The sequence below is a fragment of the Triticum urartu genome, chromosome 4A, assembly GCF_056163025.1.
Source record: "Triticum urartu cultivar PI428250 chromosome 4A, HENAU_Tu73, whole genome shotgun sequence".
NCBI classification, from domain to species: Eukaryota; Viridiplantae; Streptophyta; class Magnoliopsida; order Poales; family Poaceae; genus Triticum; species Triticum urartu.
In genome coordinates this window covers 509733765-509758103 of record NC_141876.1, presented here as the reverse complement: position 1 = coordinate 509758103, position 24339 = coordinate 509733765, and the positions used below count along the sequence as shown (strand labels likewise).

Below are 24339 nucleotides of genomic sequence, written 5' to 3'. Positions count from 1 at the left end.
GATGGGTTTTTATAGCAGGGACAACCCCCCTTAGCTAGGTGTGAAAATGGTTTCAAAAGTAAGCAGGTTTTCTTGGCTTTCTTGGGTGAATAAGCAGTCAACTTTGGGAGTTGTTCCAGAGCTCCTCGGAAATTCGCGAAGTCTTGACAGCCTGGACACCTTCCACAAGAATGACTAGAACTTTTGACTCACAACTCCAAATAATGTGAGGGTTTTTGCATTGGAAAGATAATTTGATGTAGCTTCTATTGATGTACCCCTATGGCCCCGTCTCTCCATCACATGGGTGTGCCACACCAAAACATCAGAGGTAAAAACTGACAGCATCAGCTTCACTTGCAACTTGTTTTCTCCAAACTTGTTCCTCCAAAGCGGTTGCTTCAAGAGCTCATAGGTTGTTGGATTTCTTTCATGTTATACCTAAGTTCAACCAACAACAATGGAGATGAAAGAATAGTTGTGTCATCAAGGTTACAAGGTAAACTTAAGTTAGCGTTCACCTGGTCACTTATTTGTTTGGCGCAACTTCGTGTGATTGGACCTATAATTGTTGGAGACTTGTCGATGGTTGTGGTGTCCTCATCATCCTCCCCCTCTTGAAGAGGAGTCGTCCTCGACTCTGATGGTCCAAAGTATGGAGAGACGTCGGACACATTGAAAGTTGGACTAACATGATAATTCATTGGAAGGTCAATCTTGTAGGCATTGTCATTGATCTTCGCAAGAACTTTGAATGGACCATCTGCACGTGGCTGCAACTTGCATTTGCGTTGATTTGGGAAACGATCCTTCCGCAGGTGTACCCACACAAGATCACCTTCTTCAAACAACACCTTCTTTCTTCCCTTGTTTGCTCATTTTGCATATTGTTCAGTCATCTTCTCAATATTTTCCTTGGTCTTCTCATGAATTTTCTTCACGAAGTCAGCACGCTTACTTGCATCAAGATTGGTTCGCTCCTGCAATGGTAAAGGCAAAAGATCTATGGGAGCAGCAGGTTTGAAACCATAAACAATTTCAAAAGGAGAAAATTTAGTGGTCGAATGTACTGCCCTATTGTATGCAAACTCCACGTGGGGGAGACATTCTTCCCACATCTTCAAATTTTTCTTTAAAACTGCTCTCAGCATCATGGATAGCGTGCGGTTGACAACTTCAGTTTGTCCATCCGTGTGTGGGTGGCATGTAGTGGAAAAGAGAAGCTTTGTCCCTAGTTTTGCCCACAATGTTTTCCAAAAATAGCTCAGAAACTTGGTGTCACGATCTGAACCAATAGTGCGTGGTACTCCATGTAGCCGCACAATTTCCCTGAAAAACAAATCAACAATGTGTGAAGCATCATCGCTCTTATGACACGGGATAAAATGAGCCATCTTGCTAAACCTATCGACCACCACAAAAACTAAATCACTCCCCCTCTTAGTGCGTGGTAATCCAAGAACAAAATCCATAGAAATATCCTCCCAAGGTGTACTAGGAATGGATAAGGGCATATAAAGTCCATGAGGGTTTAAACGTGACTTAGCTTTGCAGCAAATCTCACAATGTAGTATGTAGCGCTCAACATCATGCCTCATCCTTGGCCAAAAGAAATGGTCAATCAGCACACTCTTAGTTTTCTTTGCTCCAAAATGTCCCATGAGACCACCAGCATGAGCCTCCTGCAAAAGCAACAAACGAACAGAGCAATCTGGGATGCACAATTTGTTAGCTCGAAACAATAATCCATCATGAAAGTGAAACTTTTCCCAAACTTTCCCCTCACTACACTTTGAGTGTGGTTCAGCAAAATATGGGTCATTGACATACAATTCTTTGATGCTTTGCAGCCCAAGAATTTTATATCAAGTTGTGAGAGTAAAATATGGCGTCTAGACAAAGCATCAGCAACAACATTATATTTTCCTTTCTTGTACTTGACAATATAGGGAAAAGATTCTACGAATTCACTCCATTTTGCATGTCTACGGTCTAGTTTTTGTTGACCCCTAAGGTGCTTTAAAGATTCATGGTCGGAATGTATCACAAATTCTTTAGGCCAAAAATAATGTTGCCATGTTTCCAAAGATCTCACAAGTGCATATAATTCTTTGTCATAAACTGAATAATTTAGAGTTGGGCCACTTAGCTTCTCACTAAACTATGCAATAGGCCTGCCTTCTTGCATTAGTATGCCTCCAATACCAACACCACTTGCATCACATTCAATTTCAAAAGTCTTACCAAAGTTGGATAGTGCAAGCAATGGTGCAGATGTCAATTTTTCTTTCAGCTCTTGGAAGGCCTTCTCTTGTGCATTTGCCCACTTCAAGGGAACATCTTTCTTGGTTAGCTCATTCATTGGGGCAGCAATGGTGCTGAAGTCCTTCACAAACCGACGGTAGAAACCAGCAAGGCCAAGAAAGCTTCGTACTTGGCTTACATTTTGTGGAGGCATCCACTCATGGATGGCCTTGACCTTCTCCTCATCTACCTCCATACCTTGACCTGAAACAACAAAGCCAAGAAACACAAATTTTTCTATGCAAAATGTGCACTTTTCCTTGTTAACATATAATTTCTCCTCTCTTAGGACAGCAAGCACACACCGAATGTGTTCAACATGTTCATCCAAAGTTTTGCTATAAATCAGGATGTCATCAAAGTAAACAACCACAAACTTGCCAATGAACATTATAAGCACATGATTCATTAATCTCATGAAAGTACTAGGTCCATTTGTCAATCCAAATGGCATAACTAACCACTCATACAAACCATATTTTGTTTTGAAAGCAGTTTTCCATTCATCACCCTCTCTCATTCTAATTTGATGGTAGCCACTTCGCAAGTCAATTTTAGAAAAGATGGTGGCGCCACTAAGTTCATCAAGCATAGCATCAAGCCTAGGTATGGGGTGCCTACACCCCATGGTGATGTTGTTAATAGGCCTACAATCACAACACATTCGGGAAGATCCATCTTTTTTGGCACTAAAAGAACGGGTACAGCACAAGGAGAGAGACTTCCCGTTACATAACCTTTCTTTAGTAGGCCTTCAACTTGTTGCTGAATCTCCTTGGTTTCCTCCGGATTTGTGCGGTATGGTGGTCGGTTCGGCAATGGGGCTCCTGGAACCAAATCAATTTGGTGTTCAATGCCTCTTTGTGGTGGCAGCCCTCGTGGTATCTCCTCGGGGAACACATCTTCATACCCCTGCAAAATTTCAACAACAACACTAGGAGTGGTGGAGGTTAATTCATTAGTAGAAAGAAAATTGTCCTTGTACAAAAGTACAAAGAACACGGAATTGGGTTCTCTCAACTCTCTCATGTCCCTTTTCCTAGACATCATAACTAATCCCTATTTTTCCCATGTCTTGGTCAATTTAAGCTGTGGGGTTTTATTTGGCTTTGGATTCTCTCGCTCACTATGTTGGTGGATGTCACTCAAGTGTTTCTCGCTCACTCTCTCTTTCTTTTTCAGATCATCCATCAATATTTCTTCGGCTGCCAAAGGGAGCAAAGATATGCGCTCTCCCTCGTATTGGAATGAGAGACGATTAGTACGGCCGCTGATTTGCACATCATGATCATACAACCAAGGTCTTCCCAATAGCAATTGGCATGCTTACATTGGCACCACATCACATTCCACTTGATCCCGGTACTTCCCAATGGAAAACTGAACGGTGACAATGTTGCTTACTCGATGTGTACCACAATCATTGAGCCATTGCATCTTATATGGACTTGGGTGCCCTTCTTTGTTTCAGTCCCAACTTCTCTACCAAATCTGAACTTGCAATGTTGTTGGAACTGCCATTGTCAACAATAATTGTGCAAACCTTGTCCTTGATGGTGCCACGGGTGTGAAAAATATTATGTCGCTGCCCTTTCTCTTCTCTAGCTGCATTAACACTAAGCACACAACGAGAAACAAAGCAATATCCCATGTCGGACTGAATATCACAACCACTCTTCTCGCCCTCTTCATCCTCATGATCACCCAATGCTCCATTATCTTCATGCTCACTCTCAGATTCCCATTCACCTTGTTCATTCACAAAGAGAACTCTCTTGTTTCGACATTCAGAAGAAATGTCACCATGCCCTTTGCACTTCCAACACTCAATATCTCTGCTTCGAGATGATGCTACAGCCGTGGGGTTAGAGGTACTTCCAGCAGCAGAAGGAGCACGCTTGTCCACATTCCTAGGGGCTGGTGATGATGCCGATGAAGCCGTTGTTCGCCGGGTGGCAGTAGGGTGTGAAGTATGCTGAAACTGAGAACCACCATGGGAGGCACTTGGCTGCAACCTTTGCCATGGTGTGGTGGTGCGGTTATGAGATATCCGTCCATGACCACTTTGCTGCACCTTCCTCTCTGTGCGCTTTGCTTGCTCCAAAATATCTTGTAGAGTGTTATAGGGAAACATCTCCACAAAATCAGAAATTTCATTGTCGAGACCATGCAAAAATCTTGCCATCTTTGACTCCTCATCTTCATGAATACGAGCACAAACCAACAACAATTCCATCTCTTTATAGTACTCATCCACCGTGCGCGTACCTTGGCTAAGACGCTGCAATCTGTTTCAGAGATCTCTTTGATATTGTGAAGGAACAAACCTTCGCCTCATGGCTTGTTTCATCTCTTGCCAAGTGTCAATGTGATCACGGCCTAGCAGCAGTTGATTTTCTTGTAGTTGATTCCACCAAGTGAGTGCATAACCAGAAAACTCAACACAAGCAAGGTTTACTCTCTTCGGATCTGCAAGGTTATGGATACGAAAAATCTGATCACACTGCTCTTCCCAATCAAAATATGCATCGGGGTCTTCCTTTCCTGTGAACTTGGGGATATGCAACTTGATTCTTGCTATGTCATCTCGACCATCTCGATCACGATGTTCTGCACGACGCCCATCTTCAGCAGCACGACGGTATGGGACACCATCATAATCATCAAAATCATCTCCATGACCACGAGCAACAGGCTCATGAGGGTCATAGTAGTGCCCACAAGGACCATGCCCTCGCCCTCGAAGTTGTCCTCCTCGCTGCCCTCCATGAGCAACAACACCACGCCCACGAGCAGTAGCCACATGTCCACCATGGCTGTTGTTATCATCCTCCAAGTCACCATCCACAGCAGCATGCACGGAATTTTCATCCCCAACTTCCTCAAGTGGGTCAATAGGGTGTTGTCGGTGTCGAACCCTATCGCCACCTGCTGGAGGTCGCTCGTGAAACATTCTTCCAAGGTCTCGAACCATGTTTTGTAATTCCTGAAAATCAGCACGTGTGATCGGGGCATCTTCTTCCCCATGGTTTTCTCCATGAACACTCGATCTAGATCCCGCCATGTTAGTAAGGCCAAAAGTGGAATATGATAATTTTGTGGAATCACACAACCTCACCTCTTACTCACCAAAGTTCTTATGAGTTCACATCAGATTGTGCTTCTCCTGGATGTGTTAAAGCGATTGAAAGACAGGGATCAAAGAACTAGCTTCGGTTTTTGGTGGAGCTCGGTGGGGTAAACAAAAAGGGGCTTGTGCTGAAATCAAGTTGATGCAAACCAAGAAAAATATGTGGATGGATCTGCTGCATCTTTGCACCAAGATTGAAAAACACAAACACACAAGCTTCTGAATTTTTTTCTATCAAGCTAAAACTTTTGGATCTTACACAAGACTTTCTTTTTCTCTCTTGACATTTTCCACTCTTTTTTTCTCTCTTTGATTTTTTTGCCACTCTTTTTTTCTCTCTTTTTCCAAAGCACAACAACCAAATCTGAAAGCAATTATGAAGATGAACTTGGTGCAGATCTAAAAGATGAAGAACATGCAAGGTATGCAACAACAAGATCTCAGCACCAACAAGGCTTGGATTTATTTTTGGTGGGGCTTTGGACTTCTAGGATAGAAAATATAGCATGAAAAACACTCGATCTAAAGGGATGATAGCAAGATAAAGTTGGATAACAGATCCTACCGTGTCAACGAAAGCTCTGATGCCAGATGATAGGTGGGAACCCGATGAACGAGTTCACGCCCGAGGGTGGCCCGATCTTCACGTCGTAGGATCGAATCGGGAGGGATAACTAGCTGCAAGCAGCCGAGATAACTAGCTTTATACCTGCCAACGTTTGATGCAACCCGTACGCTGGGGATGGCTGACCGAAGCTACAAGAACTCCAACCCATTGTCCGAACATTGCAGAACCACAAACCTGGACTAATCCACACAAAACGGCCAGAACCGTAGAGAACAAACTAGGGGGAACCAGAGGCTCCTTCTCGCGAATCCGAGTGAACTCGCAAGAGCAAAGGTAGCAAGATCTCTCGGATCTCTCTAGCAGTCTTGCTGCATAAGCTTGTAGCTGAATGGTTTGACAAAAGGTTTTCTAGAGGATGGGGGAGATGGAGTTTTATAGCAGGGACAACCCCCTTAGCTAGGTGTGAAAATGGTTTCAAAAGTAAGCAGGTTTGCCTGGCTTTCTTGGGTGAATAAGCAGTCAACTTTGGGAGTTGTTGCAGAGCTCCTTGGAAATTCGTGAAGTCTTGACAGCCTGGACACCTTCCACGAGAATGACTAGAACTTTTGACTCACAACTCCAAATGATGTGAGGTTTTTTGCATTGGAAAGATAATTTGATGTAGCTTCTGTTGATGTACCCCGATGGCCCCGTCTCTCCATCACATGGGTGTGCCACACCAAAACATCAGAGGTAAAGACTGACAGCATCAGCTTCACTTGCAACTTGTTTTCTCCAAACTTGTTCCTCCAAAGCGGTTGCTTCAAGAGCTCATAGGTTGTTGGATTGCTTCCATGTTATACATAAGTTCAACCAACAACAATGGAGATGAAAGCATAGTTGTGTCATCAAGGTTACAAGGTAAACTTAAGTTAGCGTTCACCTGGTCACTTATTTGTTTGGCGCGACTTCGTGTGATTGGACTTATAATTGTTGGAGACTTGTCGATGGTTGTGGTGTCCTCATCAGATGGTGCAATAGAAGGTCAAAGTCCAGCGGAAAATTGTACCGACAGGGTATCCCATGCTACACGATCTGCAGAACAAGACAAACAGAAACAAATAGCCGCCACCAAACAAGCAGAGACAATCCTAGTTGTTGCAACACCTTCCACAGTACCACCAGTTGCACGATTTACTCATTGGTCAACTCAGCTAGCAGCACATTCCCAAGCTCCCTTGCCACCTGACACTACTTCGGAAGCACTCTTGACACAAGATGAGTTGGCAAGATCAGATGAACTTTGTGAGCTTCAACAGCAAGAAGGTAGTTGCTGGAGTCAAGTTACAGTTGCATGCTTCTTTATATGTAGTCTCACAGTTTGATGTACACTAACACTTCCTATGTTTGTTGTTGGACTAGCACCTAGGTGCAAGAGGAAACAAACATCAGGGATAATGCTCCATAGGTTAACTAAATCTAGAGGAGGAAGAATGGAGATCCATTTTGAGGTAGGTTTAAAAAGGCCACGTGATGCTACAGAGTCAGCCAAGTTAGTATCAGAGGTAGCGGTTGCTGTTAGGTGTCATGTACGTATCCTCCCAACATGGATTCAGTACAGGAATGACAAAGAAGAAACCCAGTTCAACACCTTCCTCGACCATTTATCTGTAAGTATGGCTATGTATGGAAACTAGTAATATCGTCTTGCTCTGTCCAATACTTTCTAGGTTGCTGATAATGAGACTCCCATACTTTTCAACAAATGAGGTTCAAGTTGGATAGCCAAGATGATGCATCCAGACAAGCTTGCACCCATGTTTTCAAGTCTGCTCTGCGACAGTATCGATATAACTTGAGGAAATCTCGCTTTGAAGGCAAGGCTAACAGTGAACTTGCCCAAATATCTCCAGTGGAAAATATATCTGATGAAGACTAGAGAGGCCTTGTTAAACAATGGTCCGATCAGAAGTATCAGGTACATTATATCTATGTGATCAGATCATATGTTTAAGTCCTATTTACGCATGTGCCACACAAATCTATCTTCTTGTAGGTGAACTGTTCACAGAACAAGGCCAACCGTACGAAAGTGAAATTCCAATAGACGACAGGATCTCGCAGCTATATTGCACACTGCGAGGCTCTTGTAATTAGCTGTTGTTTCACTCTTTTCGATGTACCATATTATCAGATCTATATTGACTTGTTCCAAATGCAAAGGAAAGCCCGCAAGGACCAAAAAGTACCTGAACCAAATGTTGTGGAAATCTTCAAGGACTGTCACACCAGCAAGAAGAAGGGCATGACTACACCAGTTAAAGCCGATGTTGTAAGTCCTTAATCCTCATGCCTTTTAACTACTACTTACTCTGACTTGCGCCTTGAACTCCATGGTTTGCAGCCAATGTCTATTACTCCTTTCAATTTTATACACAATTGTCTTAGCGTATCATTGCACCTTACAAGGTTTTAAAGAGAGGAGTGACGTTCCTTTGATCTTGACCTGTAATCTAGTTCCGTGCTGGACTTGCCCACACAACGTTACAATTGCATGTTTTTCTGTTCTTAGTTCTTTTGTGATATGAATGATGTCATACTATACTTATCGTATTATAAACTTCATCTCTTTATCCTTAGCCCTCAATACAATGTGAAGAAATAGACAATACATTAGCGATGGTACATGGTCATATGTTTGGAACCTGGTTTTATTATGTACTTTGCAATAAAATACAACTATGATTTTACATGGGTTCACCTGAATAAGTTCTGTATATAGACCAAAACTATTTTGTTCGGTTTTGCTGCCTCCTTAATATCTTCTGTTCTGGTACTACTAATGTAAAACCACAACTTTTCAGCGAGCTATGGAAAATGGTGGAACCACTACCTTTTGAAGGTGGCGAGGCAACTATAACCGCAATGTCAGGTCTTGCTGCAGTGGGTCAGTACATGTCCACTAACAGTGCCAAAAGCACGTTCCTGCGTAATACTAGCTTGGTTGTTAAGGAAATCTCGTCCAAACTGCCTCATGATCAAGATATGCAAGCTCAAAACAATGTTGTATCTGCGCTCCAGACACAAGTCCATTCCCTAACAGAGACCCTTTGTGAAACAAGGAGAGACATTGTTCGATGTTGTCAAGATATGCATGGTTTTGAAACCAGACTATCAGACATTTGTTATGTTGTTCAGGAGCCTAGGAGAACTGAAGGCGAAGGTTATGGTGCCCCATCGGACAATACAACATGAAAACATAATAGTCAAGTCAAATGAACTGAGATTCTGGACTTCTGGTGGTGCATTTATCTGCTAGACTGATAACTTTTATGCCAACCTTCCTTTTGTTTTATAGTTGTAATTTGTTTTGGTGCAATACAAAATTTGTTCTTAACGTGCAGCCACCGGCTGAAGAAAAGGGCAAGCCATTTTTGTATAGTGTAGGGTGTTCCCTATATTTGCACTGGTGGCGAACTTTGATGCCCACCGGCTATAGTTAACATGGGCCTCCTACGGGCCGTAGAAACAATGGGCCTTCTAAGGACCGTAGAAACAATGGGCCTTCTATGTGGCGTAGAAACAATGGACCTAATACGGCCCGTAGACACAATGGGCCGTATCATCAATGGGCCTTCTACGGGTCGTATGATCGGATGGCCAAACATGGGCCAATAACAGACCACATTATGGCCGTAAATGGGCTAGAATTAAAATCGTTCATGGGCCGACCATAATGGGCCGTCGTTAATCGGTCGTATTTTGATGACGCTATGAAAACGTCCCAACGTATTAACGAGCCACAAATGGGCCGACTGTAACCACGGGCTGAATTTGGCCCCCAAGCAGAAAATGACAGTAACGGGCCGTAAATAAACGAATGCGGAAATGAGCCCAAGAATAAATGGGCCCCGAGAAGGTCGAAAGATAATATGGGCTGGAAACGGCCCAACGGAATAATGGGCCGTTAATGGGCATAAAGTGGTACACTATTCATTACGGGCCAGTTTCACCACGTGCCATTAATGGGTATAAAGTGATACACTGTTCATTACGGGCCAGTTCCACCACGTGCCGTTAATGGGTATAAAGTGATACACTGTTCATTACGGGCCAGTTTTACCATGGGCCGTTAATGGGCCGAGAGTAATAAGGGCCTCATATGGGCCGAAAGACAACATGGGCCATACATCGGCCGGAAGTTAAAACGGGCTAGAATTATACTGGACGGCCCAGATGACACTACTGGGCCTAATTTGGATAGGCTTTAAACGGGCCCTGGGTTAGCGGGCTGTAAATGGGCTATATGCGAACAGGCCGTTAACAGGCTTGCCGTCAGTCGGCTCGCCACCTTTTGACCAAGTCAAACGGGCCGGCCTTTTCACAGGAATGGGCCTCTGTTGGGCCATGCCACGTGTCGACGTATCATCGGCGCTTTGGGTCCAATGAGTGGATGACATCTGTCCCAACGGTGAGCCGACACGTGTTTCCTCCAGCCAATGATGATTTTACATGTGGAAAATCCCCATTGGTCGGGGCTGTTAACGGAGTTCCGTTACGGTGGATGCCACGTGTCGGTCATCCTTGACGAAAGCACTTCTGTGACGCGCGATTTATCGTCATGGAAGTGGACATTTCCGTGATGATAATTTTGGTAATGTCATAGAACACTTCTATGACAGCATAGGTATGACTATCTTGATTCTGTCATAAATTTGTCATGGATGTACATGCATGATAGAAAATGTGACCTACTGTGACAAACACGTATCATCACGGAAGTGTATTTTTTTGTAGTGCGTGAATTTTATCACCGGATTACCCAGGACACGATCAGGATACGACTCCATTTGGGTAGTAGTTGATTGCTTGACCAAAGTGGCTCACTTTATCCCCGTGAAAATCACCTACACAAGCATGAAGTTGGCCAATATATATATGACCTGGATCGTATGTCTGCATGGAGTTCCGAGGACCCTCGTATCAGATAGAGGAACATAGTTTACCTCTAGGTTTTGGAATTAGTTACACCAGACTTTGGGTACTAGGATAGAATTCAATACAACCTTTCATCCATAGACAAATGGCTAGACCAAGAGAGGCAATCAGATTCTGGAAGACATGTTGAGAGCTTGTGCAATAGATTATGGATCTAGTTGGGATGATAATTCGCCTTACGAAGAGTTCTCATATAACAATAGCTACCAGGCTAGTTTGAAGATGGCCCCTTTCGAAGCTTTGTATGGAAGGAGGTGCAGGACACCATTGATGTGGGATGAAGTTGGAGACCGTCAGCTGTTCGGACCAGATTTAATCAAAGAATCTGAAGAGAAGGTTAAGTTGATTCGTGATAGACTGAAGGTAGCTCAGTCCAGGAAGAAGAGTTATGCTGACACTAAATGCAAAGAGGTAGTCTATGAAATCGGAGACAGGGCATATCTTCGTGTGTCACCACTGCGAGGAGTCAAACAATTTGGAGTTAAAGGAAAGTTATCTCAAAGATTTGTAGGACCATACCAAGTTTTGGAATGTATGGGAGAAGTGGCCTACAAGTTGGAGTTACCCGAAGGTTTTTCAGGAGTGCATGATGTGTTTCACGTTTCCTAGTTGAAGAAGTGCCATGGCGAGATGGCCGATATCCCTCTGAGGGATACAGTGCCCCTGGAAGTAATTCAGTTGGAGAGTGACCTAAACTACGAGGACAAACTCGTCAAGATTCTCGAGTTTGCCAGTCGAGTTACACGCAGCAAGGTCATCAAATTTTGCAAAACTCAGCGGAGCCACCATACTGAGGAAGAAGCCACCTGGGAGCGAGAAGAAGACCTACCAAAAGACCACCCACACCTATTTTCTAGCCAAGCCGAATCTCGAGGGCGAGGTTCATCTTAAGGGGGGTAGGTTTGTAACATCCCAATTTTCATTTTGGATGTTAATCATTAGGTCATCATATGCATTCATGCTCTTTGCATTTTTGTTTGTTTTTATTTGAACATTTTGATCCTAAAAGACCTTAAGCAACTCAAGGACCATTTTCAAAATTGGAAAATTTGGATCAAAGTGAATTTTTATTTGAAATTAAATTTTCCAAAATTATTTCGAAATAAATAAATAATGAGAGAAGATAATATGACTTCTTCAAAACAGAGGAAATAATGGAAATGTAATTTTGAATAAAAATATATAATTTATTGGATTTTTATTTGAGATTTTATTTATTAGGAAAAAATTGCATTTTTCAAAATTGCATTTGTCAAAATTGCATTTTAGCCCAGAAAAATGTTCGTGTTGTCCTAAATATTAGGAGAGGACCGTGAAAATTATTTTTCGAAATTTTAGAATTTTTATTTATTTTAGATTTTTCCGTTCAGTGAAAATTATTTTAAAAAATCTCCGAACTGGGCTGGCCTAGCCGAGCGTCGTCGCCTTCCCGCCGTGCCGCCGCCGGACTCCAGCAGGAGTCAAAGCCGGACACGCCCGCCGCTGCGACCCCCTCTCCAAGTTGCCGCCACCCCCTCCTCTCTTAAATAGGTGCCCCTCGACCACTCTCTCCTGACCCCACCAGCCACAACCGCTCGTGTCGCCGCCGCTGCTTTGCGCCGCCGCCACCGCAAGCCACCGCCCGCGCCGCCAGCTCCACCGCGCCGCATCCCCGCGCCGCAAAGCCTCCATCGCCCGCTCGCCAGAGCCGCCACCCACCTCGTCGACGTCGGCGTTGACCGCCGCCGCCGCCGGTTTCTTTTACCCGAACCGGTACAAAACTGAAAACCCCGCCCGATTTTTCTTTGGTTTATTAGTTTAGATCGGTTTTACTTCTAGGGTTTTCTGTTTATCAAACATTCACCCGTTAGTTTCTCATAACGAATGACTTCATTCGTTTACGTTTGATAGCGAACGTGCGTTCCGTAGATTTTTCTTTTTTCTGTTTATTTTGGTCTAGGGACCTATCCGTATTTACTTTTGTTGTAGATTAATCCCTGATCTTCAAACCTCCGCTACTTTTTGCTCGTTTGTCCAAATTTAGTGAAACCAACGCCAAAATCTTCGTCTTGTTCCCCTCTGTCCAGATAATCAACTTGAACATGATTTTGAAAATTTAAAATTTGGTTTCAAGAAGATTTGAATTTGAACTTCTTTTGATCGTAATTTGAGTTTCGTAGCACCGATTCGATTGATTCTTTTTGCAAATCAAAGCTCTTTTCTTGAACTTTCTGTTCAGATCACTACACCACAACACTGATGCAAGGACACAAAATCTGTCTGGAGAAGGCTTTTAAAGGGCAGATAAACTGCCGAGACTGTGGTTCTCCCGGCAGATAGAACTGCCACGAGAACGGCTGCCGGGGATTACTTGTCCCGGCAGATAAACTTCTCCCGACAGTTTTTCTGCCCTGGCGCATGCATTTGACGATAGTCAATTTTCTCCCGGCAGATTGGTCAAGGCAAGTGAAACTACAATTACCGACAGCCCAACTGCCTGCACAAGCACATTTACCCGGCAGATATTACGCCAGCAAAGTGATTTGGCTAGAAAAAATTTCTAGGCATCCGTATTATGTAATATCCATCCATTATATGTCTAGGCAATCTGGACATATCACACAATTTATACATGCATTCAATCAAAGTAACACACATGCTTCATCAAAATCTTAAACTTCATTCAATAAACAAAACGACCATATATAAGGAGGTTGTGCCACAAAAGGAGTACATATATGTTTGGCACAACCAAAATAAAGTAGTGTCACAAGAGATGTACATATGTTTCTAGATGTGTGCCACACAACCAAAATGAGTAGAGCAAGTCTTTTGGGTTCACAAACAATACATATGACATTATCACTCCAACTTAATTGTAGGTCTTCCAAATCTCCAGCAGCTTGAAGATCCTCCAAACCTTAGTGAACTTGTGTACCTTTGGGAAACCTGCAAAAAATCAGAAGATGTTACATACAAAAAATGCACTCAGAACTTAAGGAAGAAGTTACAACAATGACATGCAACAGATGCATATGTTCTGAAATATAGAGCAACCAGTAACATCTCTAGAGTAATCTCTACTATAGTAGAGAACAAGTCCATTTTTTATCATCTTAACATGTAACAAGCTTATCTTACTTCTCATCAAAATATAGTGTGCAAAGTCTGTACAAATATTAACAGGGAGATGTTACAACAATCACATACAACAACCGCATGGCCACATACAACAACTGAATATGTTCTGAAACATAGAGCAACTTGTAACATCTCTACTTTAGTAGAGAACATCTCCTTTTCTTATCGTACTGATAGTAGCAAATTTATATTACCTCTCATCCAAATATACTGTGCAAAGTTTGTACAAATATTATCAGTAGAAGGAACTTACATTACCTTGTCAGAGTTATTCATAAATGATATGGCTGTAAGGTTGGTGTTATTAGCCAAAGCATTATAATCCACCTCCATCTGCAAAAATAAAACAATGGCAAGTAGCTTGAATTATATTCCTTGGTAGAATATACCAATAAGTACATATCATTACATGCTTGTGTAGCTATGACTATTTTTTAAGTGGTTGTTGTAGTGTTCTCTTTTATCCGGTTTAGTAGAAATTCATTTAGAGTGTAATAGAAGAAATGAATAGCTTTAATTCAATACCATTGAGTAATAATATATACTAACAATATAAGGTGTATTACTCCAAGCAGGATACAGTTTAACTACAATGTATATATATATATATATATATATATATATATAGGACAACATTATTCTAATCCCAGAATTAGAATAGTTATTTGGATCACGAGTGCTATATAGGAGGCGACCGATGCTCCCGAACTCCCGAATCGCTACAGTAGATGATAAAAAGGAAAAAACAATCTCCACCCACCCCTGACCACTCACCCCATGATCCCCTCCCCGACCCCATCTCCCCTCTCCTACGATCTGCATCACGCCGCCACCACCGCCTCCCTCCCTGGCCGGCTCGGCCACCGTCGCCTCCCTCCCTTGCCGGCGTGGCCACCGCCTTCCTTCGCCCGCGTAGCCACCGCCTCATCCCTCTCCGGCCCGCCAAGCCACCGCCGCCTCCCTCCCCGGCCACCCCCGCATGACCCACACCGAGCCACCTCCCTGGATCCCCCATCCCCACGCCGACGCATGCCCTCCACGGAGAACCCCGCCGCCGCGCCCCCATCCTCACCTCCAAGGGCCTCCCATGGCCTGCCCCACCTCAAATCACCGGATCCCGTCGTCGTGGCCCTGCCCCCCAACCGTCGTATCCCGTCGCTGCAGCCGTGCGCCCAACCGCTGGATCCCGCCACCGCGGCCGTGCCGCGCCGCCGACGAGTGCCACCTCGTGCCGCCCGCACCTTCTCCATGCGCCCGCGCGCCAAGTAGTTGCGCTCCATGATTCAACCCCCGCGCGTCATGATCCCTAGAGCCGCCGCCCGGGATCCCGACGACAACAGCACCCCTCGATGCACGCCGCCGTTCGTGGCCTTCCCTCCCCTCCACCTCTGTGTGAGAGAGGTTCACCGCTCTGGTGCGACCATCACTTCGCTCCGGCGTGGCCTGCCCTCCCCTCTGGTGCGATCTGCCCTCTACTACGACGCGCCCTCCTGCAGCACGCATGCACTTTGATCCGTCAGCGCATCGACCGAGCACGCATGCACGTGTTCTGAAGTTCGGCTGTATGTGTAGGTGCAAAAAGATGGTGTTTTAGTTCGTTGATTTCAGTTTGACAGGTTTATTTCCAAAAATGCATCAACGCCATGGAGTGTTAATTGTTCTTGTGTATCAAGCCATGTGTTTTATGAAGAGAGATAGAGACATTTGTGGCCGACGAGAGCACTAATCAGTTTTTCTTGAAGATTTCGCCTCCGATCAGGAATCTCTGTGTGGTGACAGTAGAAATTTCATTATACATAAAATGCAAAAAAGGTTCAAAAATACGAATGATAGAAGTTCATGTATATGAAGGTTGATGCTTCGCGTGTTGCGCGTATACACGGGAGCGCACAAGAAATCATTTTGTGCCATCATTCAGTAGCAGTTCAACAAAAAACCTGCAGCAGTTCAACTAGTATAATTCCATCAGAGAAAAATCAAGTTATGCTACTTGATGTTGACAATGACAAAAACCGCAATTTTTTGCGGCAAAAATTTACAGTGGAATGATGTGCTCACAAAAAGTGTTAGTGGTGTCCATAAGAACCCAACATTTTTCTATTTTTATTTCCTCCTTTTATATACAAATGCATAAAACTTGAGCCTGTCAGGGACATATCGTCGAGAAGTTCATGTATACATGGACTTGTTATCTCTGAAAGTTCAAAATTAAGAAAAATGGAGAGGTCAAAGAAAATGACAAACAAAAAAGTTCAAACAATTCACATGGATTTCGTTGGATCTTTCTAATTTATAAAGAAAGCCGGAAGTTCCACTTAAAATTAATGGGCGGTTTGATGTTTATTATATACCTAGAATTTTTTTCCATTACTAAAAAGAAATAAAATGAAGAAGTTCAAATTTAAAAAATGGAGCAGTTTGATATTATATTTGAAACCTCGATTTTTTCGGTTACTAAAGAAAAAAACCAATAAGTTTAATCCAAAATAACAAAGAAGTTCAGTTGGAAAAAGCGTAGCAGTTTGATATTTATTTAAAAAATTCAGATTTTCGATTACTAAAGAATAAAACCAATAAGTTCAGTTGAAAATAACGAAGAAGTTTGATGTTTCTAACAAAACTCTAATTTTCACATTTCTAAAAAGTACACAAAGAAGTTCAAATAAGAAGGTTAGAGAGGTTCGATGTATATAAAAACTCGGACCTTTTCTGTTAGCAAAGCGAAATAGAGAGAAGTTTGGTTTGATAATTGCTAGAAGTTCATGTACTGCATGGTGTGCATTTCATATGAGAAAAGTAAAAATAAAAAGGCAAAGTCTAAAAATTTTGTTGATAGAAGTTCAAGTGCTCGACTAGGAAAAGTTCAAAAATTCTTATCAAAGAAGTTCGCCGTGTATTTAGATGTTCAAAACAAATAATTTTTTGTTTTGGTGTTTTAAAATAATACTCTCAATCCAAAGAGCAGTTCAAGTTGATAACTGTCGAAAGTTCACGTACTGCATGGTGTGCATTTTAGGTGAGGAAAAATGAAGATATTTTCACATAACTGAGAGAAGTTCAGATCGATAACTGCCACAAGTTCACGTACTACACGGTGTGCATTTTGTATTAAAAAGATAATATAAAAGCAAAGTCTAAAAGTGTTGTTGTTGTTATAAGTTCAAGTCCTTCGACAGAGAAAGTTAAAAAAATTATTGTGAGAGAGGTTTGTACAAAAAGAATATCATTTGTGTAACACTAAGGAATGAATGAGATAATTACAAACGAAAGTACGTCACAGAAGTTCAACGTGAAAACAGCTCGAAGTTCAACTACTATGCTGAATGAATTTCAGATGAAAAACTTTTAAAATCATCGCGAGTATGAAAAAACGATCAACACGGGAAAATTGTGTGCTTACAGCAGCATTCCACCGGTATATCACTTGCTCAATTTCGGTGAGTGGATGGAGAGCTGCGAGTAGTGGATGGAGAGCTACGAGCAAAAAAATCATGTGAAAAACAGATCAAGTTCAGGTACACGCGCCGAGAAGTTCAGGTTCTTCACGCGGTGCATTTTCAAAGAATCTGTTTCGCGATAAAGGCAAAACGAATGATCTCGCCGTTTTCAAAATTACGTGAAAACGGGTAGGAATCAGAGAAAACCATCAACATGGGAAAGTTTCGCATTTTCCGTAGCTTTTCATCGGTATATTTTTTGCCTCATTCCGTTAGAGTTTGTAGAAATTACAGGGAAAATACATTTTTAGCTATTTTCAAAATTCACTTAAGACCGTAAGGAATTTGGAGAAACAATATATACAAAAAAGTTTCGCATTTGTTCAAGCTTTCCAATGCCATATCAGTTGCTGCATTCGGACATACGGTTAAAAAGTTAGCTCGAAAATATGAACTCGGTGGAACTTGTATCATTTTCTAAATTATTTTTAAACCGTTCAAAATCAGAAAAAACTTTTAATATGAAAAAAGTAGTGCATTTGCATAATCTTTCCAACGCCATATTATTTGCCTCAATTGGATTAGTCATTCAGAAATGACATCGAAAATACGAACTTGGATGTTCCGTTTGCGAAATTCTATGATTTTCCAAATTACTCTTTATCCATAGGGAATTAGAGAGAACTTTCAACATGTGGAAGGAGCGGTTTTGCAGCAGCTTTCCAGCGCCATATTATTTGCCTCATTCCGATAAACGGTTTAGAAATGTGATCGAAAATAAGATTCACATTGTTTGTATGAGGAAAAAACGGTTTTCAAAACTGCTTTTAAACCACTTACATTTTGCCAAAAATTTAACTTTGGTCATGATACTGGTGTCCATAGCTTTCCAACGGTATGTCGCAAGCCCCGTTTGGGCAATGTTGGCGGAAGTTCAACCTAGCACTGAGAGAAGTTCAGGTCGAACAATTCAGGCAGTAAAATTGCAAAAAAACGCAATTTCATCACGACCTGAGAGCAAAATCCGCCAACGAGCGAGATTCCTATTTAAAACCGGTATTTAGTTGCTAAAAACGTTTCTAGATTACACCAACATCATATAGAACACGACTAAACAGAATAATTCGCGGGGGAAACTACGGTTGCGAACATAGCCCGAAGGTCGGGTTCGTACAGAGGAAAGTCCAGGCGCGTTACTCAGGCAGTTCAGGTTGTGATCAGAATATTATTCTGATCCAGTGATTAGAATAATGTTTATATATATATATATAGTGTTACTATTCATCACCCAGGGTGCAGAATAAATTATTCCTCACCCGAGGTAATCTTACGATCATTTTATAATTAAATTACGTTTGGAATTCAAATAGTTACATTCCTATTGATTCACTACATAAAATTTGACATAAGAAAATAAAAATATAGGTCATAAGACAAGAAAATTTACAGTTTATGTGTATTTTAGACTATGTTTTTACATTTGTAATTTTACATAACATAAAATATTTTTATGGCGATTATATATTTTCTTACGGTCTCTTTTTGCGTCGGAAATAAGACAAAACTTACGGAACGTAAAATTACGGTGCATTGATGGTAAAATAGAGGGGGGGGGTGAAGAATAACTATTCCTCACCCAGGGTGACGAATAGCGCGACCCTATATATATATATATATATATATATATATATACAGCCCGTCTATTCTGATAATATTATCAGAATAGTTATTCTGATAACACTTCCGCACTGCATGCTCAACGCGAGGGCACTCCACTTTCTTTAGCAAGAGCACTACATTACAGAGACTAGTGAACTTCGCGTCGGAAAAAACTGCGCGTAGTGTTTTTTCGGTACTGTTTTTGCTCTAATTTTTAACCGTTCATCGGAACAAGGCATGTAATATACCATTGGAAAGCTACAGATTAGGCGCAACTTCGCCATGTTGAACACTTTTCGAGATTCCCCGCAGTTTAAGAGCAGTTTCAAAAACGATGCGACCCACAAAGAGTGGCAGCGAACGTTTTTCATGTTTTTTTCTAAACCGCTTGTCGGAATTAGGCAAATGATACACCGTTGGATATATATCGTCCAGGCGCATCTTTTTCATAACTATTGCTTTCTCTAATTCGTTACGGTTTAAGAGTAGTTTCAAATTTACTAAATCGCGGAAGTCTGTTTTTTTGTATTTTTTGCAATTTTCGGTACTGTTTTCGCTCTAGTTTTTGAACCGTTTGTCGAAACGAGGCGTGTAATATGTCGTTAGAAAGCTCTGGACAAGGTGCAACTTTCATATGTAGAAATGGTTTTGAGATTCCTTACAGTTTTAAGATAATTTTGAAAATCGTGCGGCGGACGACGAGAGGCAGCGGCCGTTTTTCGTGAAATTTTTACAAACCGATTGTCGAAATGATTCAAATGATATGCCGTTGGAAAGATATCGACGAGACGCAACTTTTTCATGTAGAACACTCTCTCTAGTTTCTTACGGTTTAGGAGCAGTTTTAAATTTACCGAAATGCGGACACTTTGTTTTTCGCAACACCCAAATTGACGTGGGTACTTCATCCGACTGAAAACCGCACTGCATCGGTCGAAAAACCGCACTGCATCAGACGGGTAAGAGAACTACATGGTTTGTTTTATTCAAACGTAATTTTTTCAAGGACGAAAAAGTAGAGTGCACTTTACATTGGGTGTAAATGAACCACAACACTATCAAGAAGTGAACCGCATTACTTTTTTTGTTTCCGTAACAATTTTTTGCACTTACGGGGTGAACAACATCATACAGCCGACCGCACTGCTTCAGAATGAAAACCGCACTGCATTGGACGGGCAAGTGAACCCCGTAAGTTTTCTCTTTTTACTAAGTTTTTTACGCTTATTTGTGAACCTCATATTCAAAGTTAGTGAACCACGTGGCCCAGACTAGAGAACTGCATTGTTTTCGGTTGGTGAAAGTGAATCGTAGGGCAGAAACTAGTGGACTTCATCTAAAAAGAAACAAACTTCTTTTCTGTGTTGATTTTTTATTGTTTTACAAAGGGAACCACAAGAGTGCATTGCAAACGTACATACACCGCATTGCAAGCATACAGAAAACAAGTGAAACGGCCACATGCGACAATACAAATTGTCTTCTAAAAAAACACATGACCGATGGGGTGTACTGTAGACATACACACACCGCACTGCAGGCATATACAAAAGAAACTGAAGATAGCAAATTTTCCTTCAGTTGGTTTACAGTCAGATAGCAAAAAAATTGGATGAACCACACGAGGGCGCACTACTCGTGGGATCTAATTGCACTGCACCAGGTGCGAAGCCTAAGTGCACGAAGAGGTGGTCGCCCCCCTTCTCTGACTTCCTCCCCTCGTCGGCAGATGGGGCAGGAGATGCTCCAGCGAAGGGTCCACCCGGTGACGGTTCCGCGTGTGGTCCGACGAAGCAAGGCGGGAGGTGGTCCGGTGGCGCGGGGCGGGAGGTGGTGCGGCGGTAGGGCGGGAGGTGGTGCGGCGGGGCGGGCAGGAGGTGGTGCGGCGGAAGGTGGGAGGTGGTGCTGCGGGGCGGGCGGGAGGTGGTGCGGTGGGGCGGGGCTGGAGGTGGTGCGGCGGACGGCGGGAGGTGGTGCGGCGGTGCGGGGCGGGAGGCGGTGCTGTGGCGGAGGAAGGTGATGCGGCGGCGCGCGGTAGGATCCGGGGGCGGCAAGGCGGCGCGTGTCCAGTCCGGCAGCGGCGATGAGGGTAGTTGGTAGGGTGGCGGGGGCAGTAGGTTGCAGGGGCTGCCAGGGAGGTGGAGGTTGGGGGTGGAGCGGGAGGAACGTGGGAGAGAGGTGGGGGTTGACTGGGAAGAAGGTCGGTTAAGTGGGGGAGGTTACTCGGTTTGTTTTGCGAGAGGAGTTCGGTCTGTGGGTTTGTTATGTGCGAAACTGTTAGCAGAATAAGGCTTTGGTGTTATGAGAATAAGGTCTTAAGGGGTGTTATTAGAATAGACCCACCCTATATATATATATGACAAAACTATTCTAATCTCAGGATTAGAATAGTTATTTGGATCACACCAAACACATATATAGGGACGATCCAGTTGTTCACGGGATTTTTCAGCGAAATCAGAAACCGCCCCACCTCGTGGCAAAAAAAAGGAAACTACCCCCACCTCCCGCATCTTTCCCCCGACCCCGATCCACCTCTGCCGCCGCACCCACTGCACTCAACCACCACGCGGCTGGTGTCCCTCCTCCCCTGCGACCTGGCGCCTACAAGATCTCGGCATCCTGCGCTGCCCGCCGCCCCACCCTCGCCAGCAATGGCGCCGAACCGAGCCTGCCACCCCACCTTCGACCAGAGACGGTGCCAAACCGCTGGAGCTGCCTCCACCGACCACCGGAGTCGGGGCGCCAAATGACTCGCCGCCCACTGTTCGTCGGCAACGGCTCCCCAGTCTGGCCCCTACCTCCAGACACCACGTGTTCTCCCCCACCTTTACTCATAGCTACAGCACCGACCGTCTCCTACCGCCGATCTGGTTGCTAACCACAGCCACCCACCGCCAGATGCATCGCAACACCGGCAGATCCACGCCGCTCCTCCGTCTATCAGCTAATGCCCCGACCCGTCGTGCTACACACCTCCTCCTCGCGCATGTGTCAACAAAACAAGTTGGTTGCTGAAGTCCACTTCATGCAACAACAGCAGGACGACTCCTCCAGTACGGTAGGCTCCTCCATCCCTGAGCGCGACGCGTCCATGACTGCGTCCACCCTCACGTTCCCTGCTCCATCCCTTCTCTCCTCTATGTGGCGACTGTGTGGGCGCTCGTCCTCTTCGAAGGTATTGCTACCAGCTTAGGCAAATTGTCCCAATTATACATGCTACCGTGATGCCGGAACAAATCTCATGAGAAATAGCTTGTTTGATGAGCAAGAAAAGTAAAAAAATTGATGTATTATGTTTGTAATTAAGTGCACTGCACCTGTTTGTTGTTATGCCTATGAGAGTTGGCCTTTTCATTTTACAAGTTTTTCCATTTGATTGATTTTTGATGAATTGTAGGAGTTCAATTATGTGCTAAAAACAATAAGACAAGTTCAAAATTGAAAACCGAAGTTCACCTTTATTATTGTTGGAAAAATTAACACTTGTTACGGTATTTCACATACATAATTTTTTTTTGTTCTTCAGAAGTTCAGGTCACCAAAGCCACATACTATTGTAACCCTGTTCAAGGGCCATACTAGGAATGCTTAAAGTGTTTAGTGAATTTGCTCAAAAACTCTCTTTTAACTAACACAAAGTTCGTTGCCTATTGGTTATCTGGATGCATCAACATTGGCAGATTATTGTTAGAAGGTTAACACTATTCTACTTGGTCTGAATTAGCTAGAGGTTTACATTAGGGATTAAATTAATCCACAACATCAGGAAAAAAGTGCACGAACTTATATATAGTTATTTCAATTTGTGCATTTCTACTGCCGCCGATAGAGAAAGAGAACGGCGATGGTATTTTTCTCTGAAATTTCATCTATTTGTGTTCAGGCTAAGGCTGTTAATTCTCTCTGAGCTTTTTTCTATTTGAACTTTTTTGTGTGCCTGGGCATTTTCAGGCTACAACTATTTTCTCTCTGAACACTTCTGGGGACCAAAAGAAGTGTGGTCGTGTGGCAGTCATGAAGCGGCCACCGGCGAGGATCAATGGCACTCTAGGGTGCACTTCAAAGTGTCCGTGTTAATGCCTCAATGAAAATTGTTTTGTGTAGTTTTGTATTTCAGTGCAAGCACACTTGACTCCATGAAACCTCCCATGACCAGCTGATTTGTCTTTGTGTTCGACCTACATAAGCTACTTTTATTTGTATCTAAAGCAGAACTCAGGAAGTTCTACACAACAAGTCTAGAGACATACAGTTAAGTTCTACTATAAAAATATGACACGTATACGGCATAGTGAAGTTCTACTACGACTGTACGCCAAGTTTGACTACATATATATGCTTAAAAACATCATTAGAGAAAACTGTAGGCCGAAGTCGTGCCCCTCCGCAGCACTACGCTGCTCACATCCTCACCCCCTTCTGTTGTATTCCATTCTAGGCATTGGTCGTGGCAGGTAGCAAGAAGCAAACAAAATTCACCGCCGGTTCATCCTGAATGCTGGATGTACTCCATTACGTATTATTTTCCTAGATGAGGTTGTAGAAAAGGATCGTGTAGTGTGGCGTGCGTGGCTGAGAAGATGATGTAAGATGGAAGAGGATAGGGATGGAATGTGTGGTGGGGAAAATCATAAAAAAGGGATTACTTCTAAATAAGAAAACTTGAAGTTCAAATTTAAATAACCAAGAAGGTCAATATTTATTAGAAAGTCGGAAAGGTGAAACTAAAAATATAGTGTTGTTTAAAATGTTTTTTGAAAAAATAAATCCCATTTCTGAAACACGTACAACTTCAATTTAAAATACCGGAGTGATTCAGTGTTTATAAAGAAACTTGGATTTCTCCAGTTCCTAAAGAATAAAAACAAAGAAGTTCAGATTAAGATAACACGAAAGTTCGATGGTTATATACCATGAAGAAAAACAAAGCTTCAACTATAAAAGTGTTAACTTGAGAAATTCAAATTTCATAAAATAGAGAGTTCAAAGAAAAATGTTATCGTTGTACTAAAAACATCCCATGGATTTTCCCATTATTGAAAAATGATAACCAAAAAGTTCAAACTAAAACAACAAAGTCATTCAATATATGTACTAGAAAACATTTTTACATGGTTTCAAATAACTCTGAGAAGGTCAAATTAAAATAACAGAGCAATTCA

At 42.8% G+C, this 24339-nt stretch overlaps 1 pseudogene; it reads right to left on the bottom strand.

Moving 5' to 3' along the window:
- Positions 1–380: 380 nt before the first annotated feature.
- On the bottom strand, positions 381–5347 carry LOC147976346 (uncharacterized; annotated as a pseudogene).
- Positions 5348–24339: the final 18992 nt, after the last annotated feature.